The following is a 13,313-nucleotide window of genomic DNA, read 5'->3' as shown; positions in this document are numbered from 1 at the left end:
TATATACATACACTGTATATTCCACAATAAACCTCGAATGTTGGGCTAAAAACAAATAAATAAACCCCAAATTTAGTTTCATGATCACATGAATTGAAACATTTAATATTTTGACGAAAACAATCAAATGAGAAAACTAAATGACTAAATTTACTACAAGATACCACTAACAGTAACTTTGTCCCTGTCATTTAGAGCGCATCACGCTACAGTTGCTTGCTGATGTCAGCAGTTTGCTCCCAGCACATTTGTGGTTAAGCAGAAGCTTACAGAGCCCCCTTGGGAGGTTTCAGTCTTAATCTTGTTATGTTTATGCAAGACATGAAAGTCTGACAGCATTTCAATATTTTTGCCATGACTGCTTTTATGGCAGTGTCAGAGATTAGGAAGGAAAAGGGGCTGGGCAAGATGTTCGTAAAGTGAAAGCAGAAAGAGAGGAGAAGAGGTATGAAATGAGTTTCAGAGGAGGAATAGAGGAAAAAAATTCAAGAGGACAAGAAAGTAAAAGTGCGAGATAAGAGCAAGCGAACGGAGGAAAAGAGAGACACAGAACAAAGTGAAGAGGGAGCAGCGGTGATAAGAGGATGATGGGAAAAGAGAAGGAGGCTCCTCTGGGGGGCAATTAAGGCTCTGAATCCTGTTTGCCATTGACCACTAGAGCTGAAGGGAGATGAGGGGAACAATGTGCAAGTGAAGGCATAATGACGAGAGATAGAATGCATATAGGAACGAACCCGTTAAATATGAAACTGTTGAAGTCATAAAGCAAAAAATGAAAAGAGAGAGGAAACAGTTCAATAAATAGTTATGTGCTAAAACATGGTGTGAAAATGTTTTTTAATGATTAGTGGAAGGACAAATATGAATGAAAGGTAAAAGGATTGTTTCCTCCATTTACTGGATTCTGTCATTGTTTGCAGAATTGTCTCAGTGTATTTATAATTTTTAAAAAATTTTTAGGGGTCATAAATCGGAAACGGGGTTTAAAGACAGTTACTTGAAGGTCGTTGCCTTCAAAAACTGCCTATAGAAATATTCTGACAGGGTAAAAAATAAAAATTGACCCAAGTAACCACCGTGTGCACGATATATCGTATAAATGACCGAGTCTTCATACCTGCTGTGTGAGACAGTCTAAAACATGTTTTTATTCTTTATGTGACGAGTTAAAAGTCTTCGGCTATTATTTCACCAGCAGTTCTTCTGGTAGACATATGTTAGAAAAATAAATAATTGTGTCTAAAAGTTCCCTAAATGTCTCAATATTGACTAGTCATTAATCTTGCTCTTCAATACTCATGCTCATATGTTTTAAAGAAGCTCATTATATTTCACACAAATCGAAAAAATGTTGTTAGTTTAGCAACTCATTAAATATTGAGATAAAAGCCAAAATGCCTTTGGTGGGTCCTACACCTTTCAGAATGGATATAGCTCTACTAAAAATGAAAGCTGCAGAATTCAATTCAGTTCAGTTTATTTATATAGCGCCAGTTCAACAACAAAGTTGACTCAGGGCGCTGAACAGAAACATTCACATACATAGAAAAGGCCAATTAGTAAAGTTCTCTATCTCATGAAGTCAGCAGATTGTGTTGAATCTTCACTTCATCACAGTCTCCCATCCTGAGCAAGCACAAAGGCAACAGTGGAAAGGAAAAACTCCCTTTTAACAGGAAGAAACCTCCAGCAGAACCAGGTTCAGGACAAGCGGAAATCCGGGAGAGACAAACTAACACATCCAACAATGTTCTGACAGTTCATCTGGACAGTTCCTTTTTGTTGTTGTTGAGAGACGTTTCACCCTCCATCCAAAGAGCTTCATCAATCTGAGAAGTCACATACAAACTGTTTTCCCCACCAAGCAGTACACTCCTACAGTGGACCAACCAGTTTGCTGGTGATTAGATGGTTTCTGGGGGCTGTCCTCTCCCCCATCAAAACCTCCCAGGCAACCACAGTCAAAGCAGCAAATCAGCAAACTGGTTGGTCCACTGTAGGAGTGTACTGCTTGGTGGGGAAAACAGTTTGTATGCGACTTCTCAGATTGATGAAGCTTCTTGGATGGAGGGCGAAACGACTCTCAACAACAACAAAAAAGAAATTGTCCAGAAGAACTGACATTGTTGGATTTCTTTACCTGGATTATTGAGTGTGAACTTTGACAAATGAACACAGAATGGCAGGTCCAGATGTAGGTGCAGAAGTACTTCCTATTCGAAGAAAGACAAAAACACAGGTCAAGGACATAAGAAAAAATAATTACAAATACAGAACAAGTTGAGCAGAGTAAGTAAAGACAGCAGCATAGTGAAGAAATGTGGTCAGTTTGCCCTCCAGTAGTCTAAGCCTATAGCAGCATAACTAAGGGACAGCTCAGGAAACCCAAACCAACCCTAACTATAGGATTTATCAATAAGGAAAGTCTTCAGACCAGTCTTAAAACTGGACAATGTTTCAGCCTCACAGACAGAAACTGGATGTTGGTTCCACAAGAGAGGAGCCTGATAACTGAAAGCTCTGCCTCCCGTTCTGCTTTTGGAAACTCTAGGAACCACAAGTAAACCTGCAGTCTGAGGGCAAAGTGCTCTGTTTAGAAAATATGTAATAATAAGATCGGTAATATAAGATGGAGCTAGGTTATTGAGAGCTTTGTATGTTAGAAAGAAGATTTTGAATTAAATTCTGGATTTGACAGGGAGCCAATGGAGAGAAACTAAAACTGGAGAGATATGATCTCTCCTACTAACTCCAGTTAAGACTCTGGCAGCAGCATTTTGGATCAACTGAAGATGTTTTAAGTATTTGGACACCCAGATAACAAACCATTGCAATAGTCCAGTCTAGACAAATGCATGGACCAGTTTTTCTGCATCATTTTTGGACAAGATGTTTCTAATTTTAGTGACGTTACGCAGGTGGAGGGAAGTGGTTTTTGCAACATTTTAATGTGGGGGTTAAAATACATATTCTGATCCAAAATAACACAAAGGTTTTTAACTTTAGAAGTGGAGGCCAGATTAATGTTATCCAGGGAAAGTGAAAGACTGCAAAATGTATTTTAAAATACTCAGGCCCAGAAGTGCAGAAGTGTCAACTAAGACTTTAATTTGTACACTATAACATAATTGGACTTCCTGTGCACTTAAGGATTAATTAAAAAAACTTTGGTTTTAACTTTCAAGACTATCCACGTCCAGGCTCCTAAATACTGTGCATTCTTGACTTTTTGAATCCTTTAGCTTCGTCTAGGACTCTGAGGTTTTTGAGTCAAATGTTATTGACTATACCCTGAACCTGTTTTAAAACCTGTGGAGACCATGCTTTTCAGGCAGTGGCTCCGAGGCTCTGGAAGGCCCCCCCTCTGTCCCTACACAGCACAGACTGCACAGACTCTTGTAAGAAACAACTAAAGTTATTTTTATTCAGACAGGCTTTTGCTTAATGCTTTTTTTTGTTTGCTTGTTTGTTTTGTTTTAATTATTATCTTGCCTTTGTAATGCACTTGGTGATCTGTGAAAGGTGCTTAAAGTTTTACTTTTACTTACTTGACTAATCACCTGCCACCTTTAATGTCAGAGTTCTAGACAACCATCATCTTAAGTTGAGCAATGACAGAGTTGCAGCTGTTTTTTTTGGTCAAACCATGAGAATGATGTCATGTTTTGAGATCTCACGAGGTCAGAATGTGTGCTTAGGATGATGCTCAGCTACTACCACACCAAATTTTAGCTCAAAATATGTAAAATGGACAGTGGACAGCTATTTTTAAATTGGCTAAGGTTAATTAGCTGTGGTGGCCATCTTAATGGGGTCAACTCCAAATGCTGAGTTGTACATGTAGCCAGTTTCGAAGAGTTTTGTTCAGATCTGTTAAGTGGTTCATGAGATGTTTAGCTACAAACAAATGAACGCACACACAGACATTGGCAGATACATTATTGCCACCTCACTGCCAGTGGAGGGTAATAAAGAACGCAAAGTTGCAGAGATTTGGAAGCATTTTTCCTTTAGAGGAGCTTTTTTTTGGATTTGCTGGCTCTCACAGGAAAAAGAAGCAAAGAGGATGTTGTGTTCTGGCTGCATGTAATGCTAATGAAAGAACACCTCACTTCATTATACCATCTGAAGGCAATAATTAATACTCTTAATTAGTTAGTTGTATGCAAAATCTCACTCCAGATGAACATATAAATGGGAAGAGTTACGAATAAACAAGTCTTAATGGTAGGAGAACTTCCTCTCAGATCATAACCAATGATGACATTTCACCTCTCGTTCAGCGGGAGATGAACCGAAGCGTGACTCTGATTTGAAAAAAATCACCATAATTGACGCTGACAGTTGTGGCATGGCGATGCGTTGGGTGTTGTTTCCCTTTCAAAAGGAGGTTTGGTGCTGCGAGCGCCTCGCTGCTTCGGATCGCTGCTAATGCCCGGCTCCCTCGGGTGTGGTGGTGAGTCAAGTTTCCTGTCGCAGTGCATTTGCCACAACGCAGACGTGCTCTGGGGCGTCAATGACTGATCCTTGTACCCCGCGGGGCTCTGGTATCAGATGTGGATACTCGCGTGGCATTGATAATAGTTGTAAACCTGCCAGACACCAAAGTAAACACAAAACTACTTGTTGTTGAATACCTTGATGCAGGTATTTAGGGAAATACATTCTTAATGCAGAGTTTGTGTTTTTGAACAGTAACAGCTTGTGTTTGCTTACAGAGCTGCAGTAGCATGCTCATCTTCTTAGGCTTACTATAAAGTGGTAACTGCTACCATCAGCATTCTGCTGTGTTTCTGTGTGTTTGATTATTTCTTTATTTGTTCTTTTTTCCTAAATCAGGGACAACATTTGAAGTAAAAACTTTTTTATTTGTAAAAGAGATCACATGGTTAATGAAAAAAGTGTTACTTGGAGCATTCCTAGTTTTTCTGCTTTAACCAATTTCCTCCACACCTGCACTTAGTACTAATGACTTCTCTGCAGAATACTTAAACCCCTGTCAAACATGCATTCGATGCTGGAACATTATGATACCTCAGGTAACTTAAATGACAGCTGAAAAAACATTATCTTGTGATTTTTTTGACTAACCTTGATTTTTCCTGTGACTTCCAAGTCCTGCTCCTCCGTGTCTCCCAAATTGCTGCTTGTGACCTCGCCCTGTTGTCATCTTCTTCTTGCAAACACCAAATCATCAGCCTGGACCAAAGCACCTTCCACCTGTCACTCTCTCTGTTACTTATCTCTTTGGATCACATCTTCACCTGCGTCTGGAATCCTAGGACCTCGTCTACCCCCTCTGCAACGCAACCTACAACTAACCATAGTAAGACAAATATCCAACAAACTGCTTTTACTGTTATGTGAAAATGGCGTGGAAAAATTGTTGAATATTTTCCTTAGATAGCAAATGAAATGCACTGAAATGCAGTCTTATGGCTTTATAACTGTGTGCAAGTATTACATCAACCATTTCACCTTTAGGAAGTAACAGTTTTGATCAATGAGAAACCACACAATATTTCACAACCTATTGGAAAGCAGCTGGATCGTGACAAACTTGGAAAACCTTATTCATTCAGTGTGATGGAAATCATAATGCTGCGTCAGTATCAATGTGACAGAGTCAAGTCGCCATAGTTCTTGATCTACTAGGTTCAGCTTTCTAACCGTTAAAGATGGTGAAGTTGCCATTTCTCATGAAAAACTCAAAGTAGGACAGGCACGGTATAAAAAATGCATCGAGTCATAAACAACAGAAAAACACATGCCATGCGTTTTTTTGTATCTTCCATTTACAATAGTCCCTCGCTACTTCACGGTTCAACATTCGCGGACTTGTTCTATAGTGTTTTTTTAATGTACTTTTTAATGTACTTTTATTTTTTTTTATGTACATGTACATAATACTTTCAAATAAATAAATGTGGCGCCGTTTTGTAGTTTTCTTTCATTAAGCCTTCACTGTTTTGCCAGTCTAAATAACTACATTACCCAGAAGCCATCAGTTCACTTCCCGGAAGTCAACACTGCTCTTTCAAGCACTGCTTTCTGCAAATGGAGGGAAAGTTGTGCAGTAAAGTCAGAAGTTCTGTAAGAATAAGCTCATAGAATGAGCAGGAAAGTCACAAATAATCCTGAAGCTGAACTCATCCTTCAAGTTGTATCTTCACTGGTGAGTAGCTGGGCTGCAGTTGATCCAGAATCAGTGTGTCCCGGATCCTGGGAGCTGCAGATGACAGACAGCTGCAGGGTTCAGTCAGGTTCTGGTTGCGTTGGGCGATGCTGCTCCGGACCAGGCCAGAGGTGGTGGAATCCTAGACAGCAGCACACGCACATCAACCTGGATCGAGCGGTGGGCTTCAGTCATGCTGTACCGGGACTTTTTTCATCTATCGGGTCGGACCAGAACCGAGAGGCTCCTGCAATGCAGAGCCTGGTAAAATGCTGTAGCTTCTGTACATATAAGTACTGTATGTTGTTAAAATTAGTAGGTTTAAGAGTTTAGAGAACTGATGTGTGGGCTTCATCGCTGCAGGATAGATCTGCAGAAACTAAAGGGATCGGAATAAAACAGAGATAGACCAGAACGAGAGCCGCTGCTGTTCTGCAGAGTTAGTAAGTAAAATTTGTAACATATGTTGTTAAAATGACATCGGTTTAAGAGTTTAGAACATTTCAAAAGTGTGGGAAGGGTTTTTAAAGCCCTAATATAGAGTTTACTGTACTTGAACTTGGACTTCTGTATCCCTACTTCACAGTTTTTCACTTATCGTGGTGCTTCAGGATACAGATCCCCAGCGATGAACGAGGGATTACTGTGCTTTCTCTTATCTGGATGTTGCTTTCCTCTATTGATCCAATAAAATGCACAGAGTAATTCAAAACAATTCAAAACTTTTTTTTGTTTTGCTTTTTCCATGCAGTTTTTAAGGTCTTCATCTTTATGAAGTGCTTTAAAGGACTGATGGTGCAACATTAAACCAGACAGAAGATGATAGAGCCCAGATTTGCATATGTGAATCATCCTATGCATCTATGCTCGTTTGTGCACATCCTTCCTCTAATTGCAGTGTAAGAGAGTTGAAGCCTTTACAATACTCCTTCGACTGTAAATGATCATAATCATGTTTTCCCGAGCAGTCTGATTCCATTCTGCCCCCTCTTTCATCGCGTTGCTCACTCCCATTGCTGTCTTCCTCTGTTGCAGCAGCGAGGTAATTGTGGGCTGCATACACAACCGCACGCACACACGCAAAGTGAAGGTCTTGCGTGAGGAAATAGAGCACATTCAATATTTATAGGGGCTCTCTGAGAGGTTATTCCTCCTTGAAATGTTAATGTTGTTTCTCGGTTAGAACCATGAACAGACACACACATACAAATTTCTCTCCAGCCTTAGGTAAGACTTGAACCAAAGTTGCTTTACAAGACTGTTGTCTCTTAATGCGACTGACCATTTGAAATTCATATGTGTCTATATATGCCACTGTAACACGGCGCCTGCAGGGGTCTTGCAAAGTGTAGCTTGAGACAATACTTTCAAAGAGATAATATTCCAGTCCTGCATGTTTATGTTCCATGTTGTCATTATGGTTTATTCTAAAACTTTAGGGGGAAAATGCACATAAATAGGATATTTCAAGTTTTATGCGGAGTTAAACAGCCTCTGTTTGGATGGATATTTACATTGAATGTATGTATTTTGAAGTGCAAACAGCAGCTGTTGCACTTCTGGTGCGGCTTGCATCATATCGCATTACTTCCCTTTCAATGGTGCAAATTGTGCAGAACAATCTAAAACAGGTAAGATATTGTTTGCTTACAAGCTTTCGACAGAATGCCACTTCAAATGTTCCTATCTGTTTGAGCATTAAGTGGAGTTTTAATTGTTTTCCCATGATTTTTAGACAACACTGCTTTCCAAATGGCTAGATAATAAACAGCCTTCTGTTTCCCTCAAAGGACAAAAGGTCTGCAGCTCTAACAGCCTGTCAGTTGGTGTCTGTGATGTCATGGCGTCCGCACGGGGCATGACAGACCTGGGAGTGTGTGCTCATGGTGCACAGCCTTCTGGGAAGGTCAGATCTTCAGACAACAGGAGGGAGGTAAAGGTTAGTTTTCATGCTATGGGGAGCTTGAGGGTCAAAACAGATTTTATCAGCTCATGAACTAAATAAATATAATCTTGGTAAATTGTTCTGAGACGTTTGCTTTGGTGAACTGTTGGATTCTACACATTACTGCTTAGCTTGAGGTGGTGAAGTGACCAATTTCCATTACTTCCTGATTTTGTTTTAAAATTTGTTGCTTTATTAAGTTATTATGGCACGTCAAACTACTCTGAGTGTGATATGAAAAGCTCTAACAGACTGCTTCAACTGGTGGAATTGATATGGGGTTGATAAAATGTGCAACAAAGAAAAGAAGTTGCAGTTAGTTAAAAATTGAAGCTCATCTTATGAACATTTATGTTTTTTTTTATCCTTTTGTCACATGCATGTAGATAAGCAAACATTTAATAATGTAATACTTAATGTAGTTGTTTTTTTTTATATCATTTCTTCTATTTACTTTTCATTTTATATGCTTTTTTTATGATTGTCTACGGTTGTCATTTGTGTTCTTCATTTATAACAGGTCTCTCTTGTAAATGAGTTCTCGAGGCTCATTGAGACTAACCTGTATAAATAAAGGTTGAATTGATCCATACTGAATGAAAGCCTACAGCTAAAGTTAGCTGACACAACCACAAGTAAACTGTTTATTTATGTACTGATGAAGTTATTTCCAGTTCAAGCTAAAATAATGTCCTGTTAGCATATGTCTATGTACGATAGTTTTCTAGTTTTACCTCAAGCTGTAATCTTATTTTCATGCGTTACTTTTTTAACTTACAGAATATTTTTAAGTGAATAAAAAATGGGCTGTGAATCGGTCAGACTTTATCTATATATATATATATATTTTTTGCTTTGCTGATTTTATTTTTGCTGCATATTAAAATGTTCATCCTTCCATATGTATCCTGCTTGTTACCAGGTCCAGATAATTTGTTCTGTCTTTACAAATAACTTTTTTTTTTTGAAGGACTTGGACTTTATGTTCAGTGACATCCTGAAATGTTGCTCTGATTGGATGATGAGGTCATTTTTTAAATGTTTCCTTGCATTTCAGCTAAATATTTTTGATAATGGATGCATAAATTTAAAGCGGTATGTCGTTTTTTTTTTTGTTTTGTTTTTTTAAGTGAGATTGTGTGGAGTAGCTATAAGCAGTCAGTGTTTTACCTGTAGTAGGCAACAGTCAGAAAAAGCTCAGTTTGAATCAGGAGAAATTCTTATGGAGGATTTATTCTAATGGCTCCTCAAATTCTGCATGAGCAAGTTTAGATCAGATATTTAATTACAGTGGCATGTTTTTATATTTGAGACCACCGCTTTCTAAATACTGCCAGTTGCAAAACATTGTGTAAAATGTGTTGCCAAAAGAAAGTCTATTTGATAGAAAACTGTCTGATTCCTCAATAATGAATCCATTAATTCATTACCTTTACTCACTTCTTCCTTTTCAGGTTACGGGGGTCACTGTGCCCATGTCCAGCAGTCACTGTGCGAGAGGTGGGGGACATCCTGGACAGGTCCAAGTCCATCACAGAGCCACAGATTGACATGTCCCTTTACATTTATGTTTCCTTTCATTCCCTGTCTGTCCTGACTTACTGTATTTGATGATCTTTGGAAGGAGGTACACTAACACATTTCACTGCAAAATATACCAAGTATGATTGTGCAATGATTGTGCATGTGAAAATAAAGTTTATCTTATCTTATAAATAGTAAGATGGTTTGCTAGTGTAACCATCCATCCATCCATCCATCCATCCATTATCTTTACCCGCTTCTTCCTTTCTGGGTCGCAGGGGTCACTGGTGTCCTTATCCAGCAATCACTGTGCAAGAGGTGGTGGACACCCAGGACAGGTCTCCAGTCCATTACAGGGACACATAGAGACAAACGAGACAAACAACCATTCACTCTCTCACTCACATCTAGGAACAATTTAGAGTTACCAATCAGCCTAACATGGTTTTGGTCTGTGGGAGGAAACCCGAATAAAATCCACGCATGCACGAAGAGAACATGCAAACTCCACCCGAAAGGTCCCTAGCCAGGATTCGATCCAGCGACCTTCTTGCTAAGAGGCAACAGCTCTACCAACTGAGCCACTGTGTCACATGAAAATTAATTTATGTAATAGACTATTTGCGTCAGCCATTATAATATTTTTATGTTTAGGTTGTTTAGATGGCAGAAATCCACTCCAGTGTGAAAAATGTTTAGCTTGACTCTTCCATGAGAATTTTTTCCATTGTCTTAAAAGATTTATTATTATTACTACTGCCTACCGCAGGTAAGATACTGACCACTAACTATTACCCAGAACCCTTTAAAAACAAACTTCATCATCCTTTTATTAAATACACATAAATGCAGGTGTCGCCTACCATACACCTTCACTGCTACAAATTTAACATCATAGATTTTTTTTTCTTTTCTTTTAATTTTTACAGAAACGCCATGCTTCGGGACGGAGCTGTGGTCAGTCTCGAATCTTCAGCTTGTCATTTGAACTTTGCACCACTTGGATGAAAATGGCTTCAAATAATCTTCAAACCTTTTGAAATCCCTCGCCTGCCTCAGAGGAATCCTCGGCCATTTTCCTGCAGGCCCAGAAAGCTCTCAGCATGATAACACTTCCGTTGCCAACACAACAACTCCAAATGTCAGAAGTTTGAAAAAGTCATGATCCACTCGCCACACTCTTCTAAATATTCCCACATAATCTAAAATCTTTGTTTCTGTAGGTCTAAAAGTGCAGAATATGCATCATACTTTATTTGAACTGTAAAATGTCTAGAAAATATCAGTTTTATATGCGTCATTTGTGTTTAGTACTGCAATTAAAATTATTTTTAAAGAGTATTGTGTATTTGCTTGTTGAAATATGCTAATAAAAAGGATACTTGTGTTTAAAGAAACAACATAGACTTTTAAAAAAGGGGGCTACTGAAAAGATTAAGAACATTTTTTGTTTTATCTAAAGTAACTAGCTCTGAATGACCTGTTTGAAGAAATACGTCTGAGTCAGACCAAGATGAAAGTTTTGCATCTTATAGCAACTCCAATAGAAATCTCAGACAGTTTACATGAACACTGTTTAAAATACTCTTACACCACATCATTTTGTAGTTCAAATAGAATTATTTTTCATCTTTTTGTGTTCATGAGCAAACATTTGCACTTCCTGTGTTATCATTTATGCAGTTATTCTACTGGAATAATGGGATAAAGTACAATCCCAATTCCACAAAAGTTGTGATGTTGTGCAAGGTGTAAATTAAAAACAGAATATAATAATATGCATATCTGCATGAAAATAACTGCAATGAAATATTTGAAAACGGCATTGTTGGCTTTTGGCGTTACTTGAACTTGCTCATCAATCCAGTCGGAATTTAACTCTTATCTCCCAAAACTGCCACTGCTCAAAGAGCTTATCTGCACCAGGTAGGATATTAATTGTTCATTGCCTTTTCACAGAAGCTCCCTTTAGAAGATTTGAAGCTTTGCTTTAACTCGTGAAATACATCCAGTCACACTGACTGCACGTTAAATCATGTAGAAATGATGTGCCTCTTTTCAGCAGAGACTTGTTGTTCATGAAGACGCTCACCAGCACTGCTATGTGCTTGCCTTTGCTAATGACCTCGTTGTGCACAGATAGCTCTGTGAATAAAAACAGCTTCTGGGTAAACATACACAAGGATTCAAACAAAGCTCCTGGTACTCCGAATGTCTGTTAGTGATTACTCGGAGCATGGCGCTCATAAGCCTCGGTTTCTGTCGAGGCTAAAGCTGCGGTCCGGCATCGCTACACTTGAGTTAACAGCTCTGAGCCCCCGAAATACATTTCTGTTCTTTATTTTTTCCTGTGCTGATAGTTCATGGCTGCAATAACATGACTGTGCTGGCACTGATAAGTGATGGTACACACAGTCTACAGACCTCTCGTCTTCATTCTTGCCCTTCCCCCAGCTATCCCCACCCCACACGCATCGCCTCATGCGCACACACTCTCCAGGGATTGTGTGACCAAATGTTATGTGCTGTGACAAGAACAGCTGCTGCTGAATAAACATACAAAACAGCTCAGGAGGGATGAGGCGTTTATTATTTTAAAAACTAACTTTACACCAATTTACCAAAACAGTTGTATTGAGACATCGCTTGTCTTTACTCATTTTTTATCTTAGAAATTCTGCCTTCTGGCATGTACATAAATATCTGTTTGATATTTGCAGTATGCCTAAACAGTTTTGCAGTTCAATAACCTCTCACCCTCCAGGCACCACCATCATGGCAGTAGCACTACTTTCTATACAGGTAATGATCCTGATGTCATCAAAGACATCTCCCCCTCTGGTTACATCCACTGAGTAGGTAAATTACTCTGAATGACTGTAGGATGTGTAACTGGCCTGATAATACAATAAACTGATCTAAAATGTGGAAAACTGGTCAAGGTTGTAGTTTAGGCAAAAGATCTGGGCTGAATCTGGCCAATTTTATTAAAATTAAGAAAACAGAATTAAACAGATTGTTGTAATTCATGGAGATAATTTAAATGTGATTTGTATATTTTAGTTTTTATTCGGTAATACAGTAGTCCCTCACTATGTTACGGTTCGTTGGTCGTGGACTCACTCTATCTCGGTTTTTCAAAGTAAGATTGGACATGACACACAATTGACTGATTGATGGATGAGCCACATGATCGGCATGGAATTTTTATTTCAAATGTATTATTTAAAATTATTTAGCACCTGCTGCACCAGTGTGCAGCCCACAACTGCAGGAGAAGCTTCCTCCTACAGCATGTCATATCTCTGCTCTGCGGCGGAGAAGTGGGCGTGGCCAAGAGCGCTGGCAGAGAGCAGGGATCATGACATGCTGTGCTCTTTTAGTGCGTTTAGAGTTTTGAAACATTGTTTAGAATTTGCAAAAGTGTGGGAAGGGTTTGAAATGCCTTAAGATGTAAATATATATATATAAACTACTACTTGTACTACTATTCCTACTTTGCTTATCGCGGGGCTTCAGGGTACCGATCCCCCTGCGATAAACGTGGGACTACTGTATTCACTATTTTACAAGATTTTGTAAAATTGTTGAGTAGCTAGGCTAACTAGCAGCTTTCAAACAGTTTGTGGAACTGCAATGAATTTGTTAACATCTGATGGAAATTTAATC

Source organism: Nematolebias whitei, chromosome 15 (assembly GCF_014905685.2).
Source record: "Nematolebias whitei isolate Nwh7 chromosome 15, NemWhi1, whole genome shotgun sequence".
Taxonomy (NCBI): domain Eukaryota; kingdom Metazoa; phylum Chordata; class Actinopteri; order Cyprinodontiformes; family Rivulidae; genus Nematolebias; species Nematolebias whitei.
Note: the sequence above shows the minus strand (reverse complement) of the source record.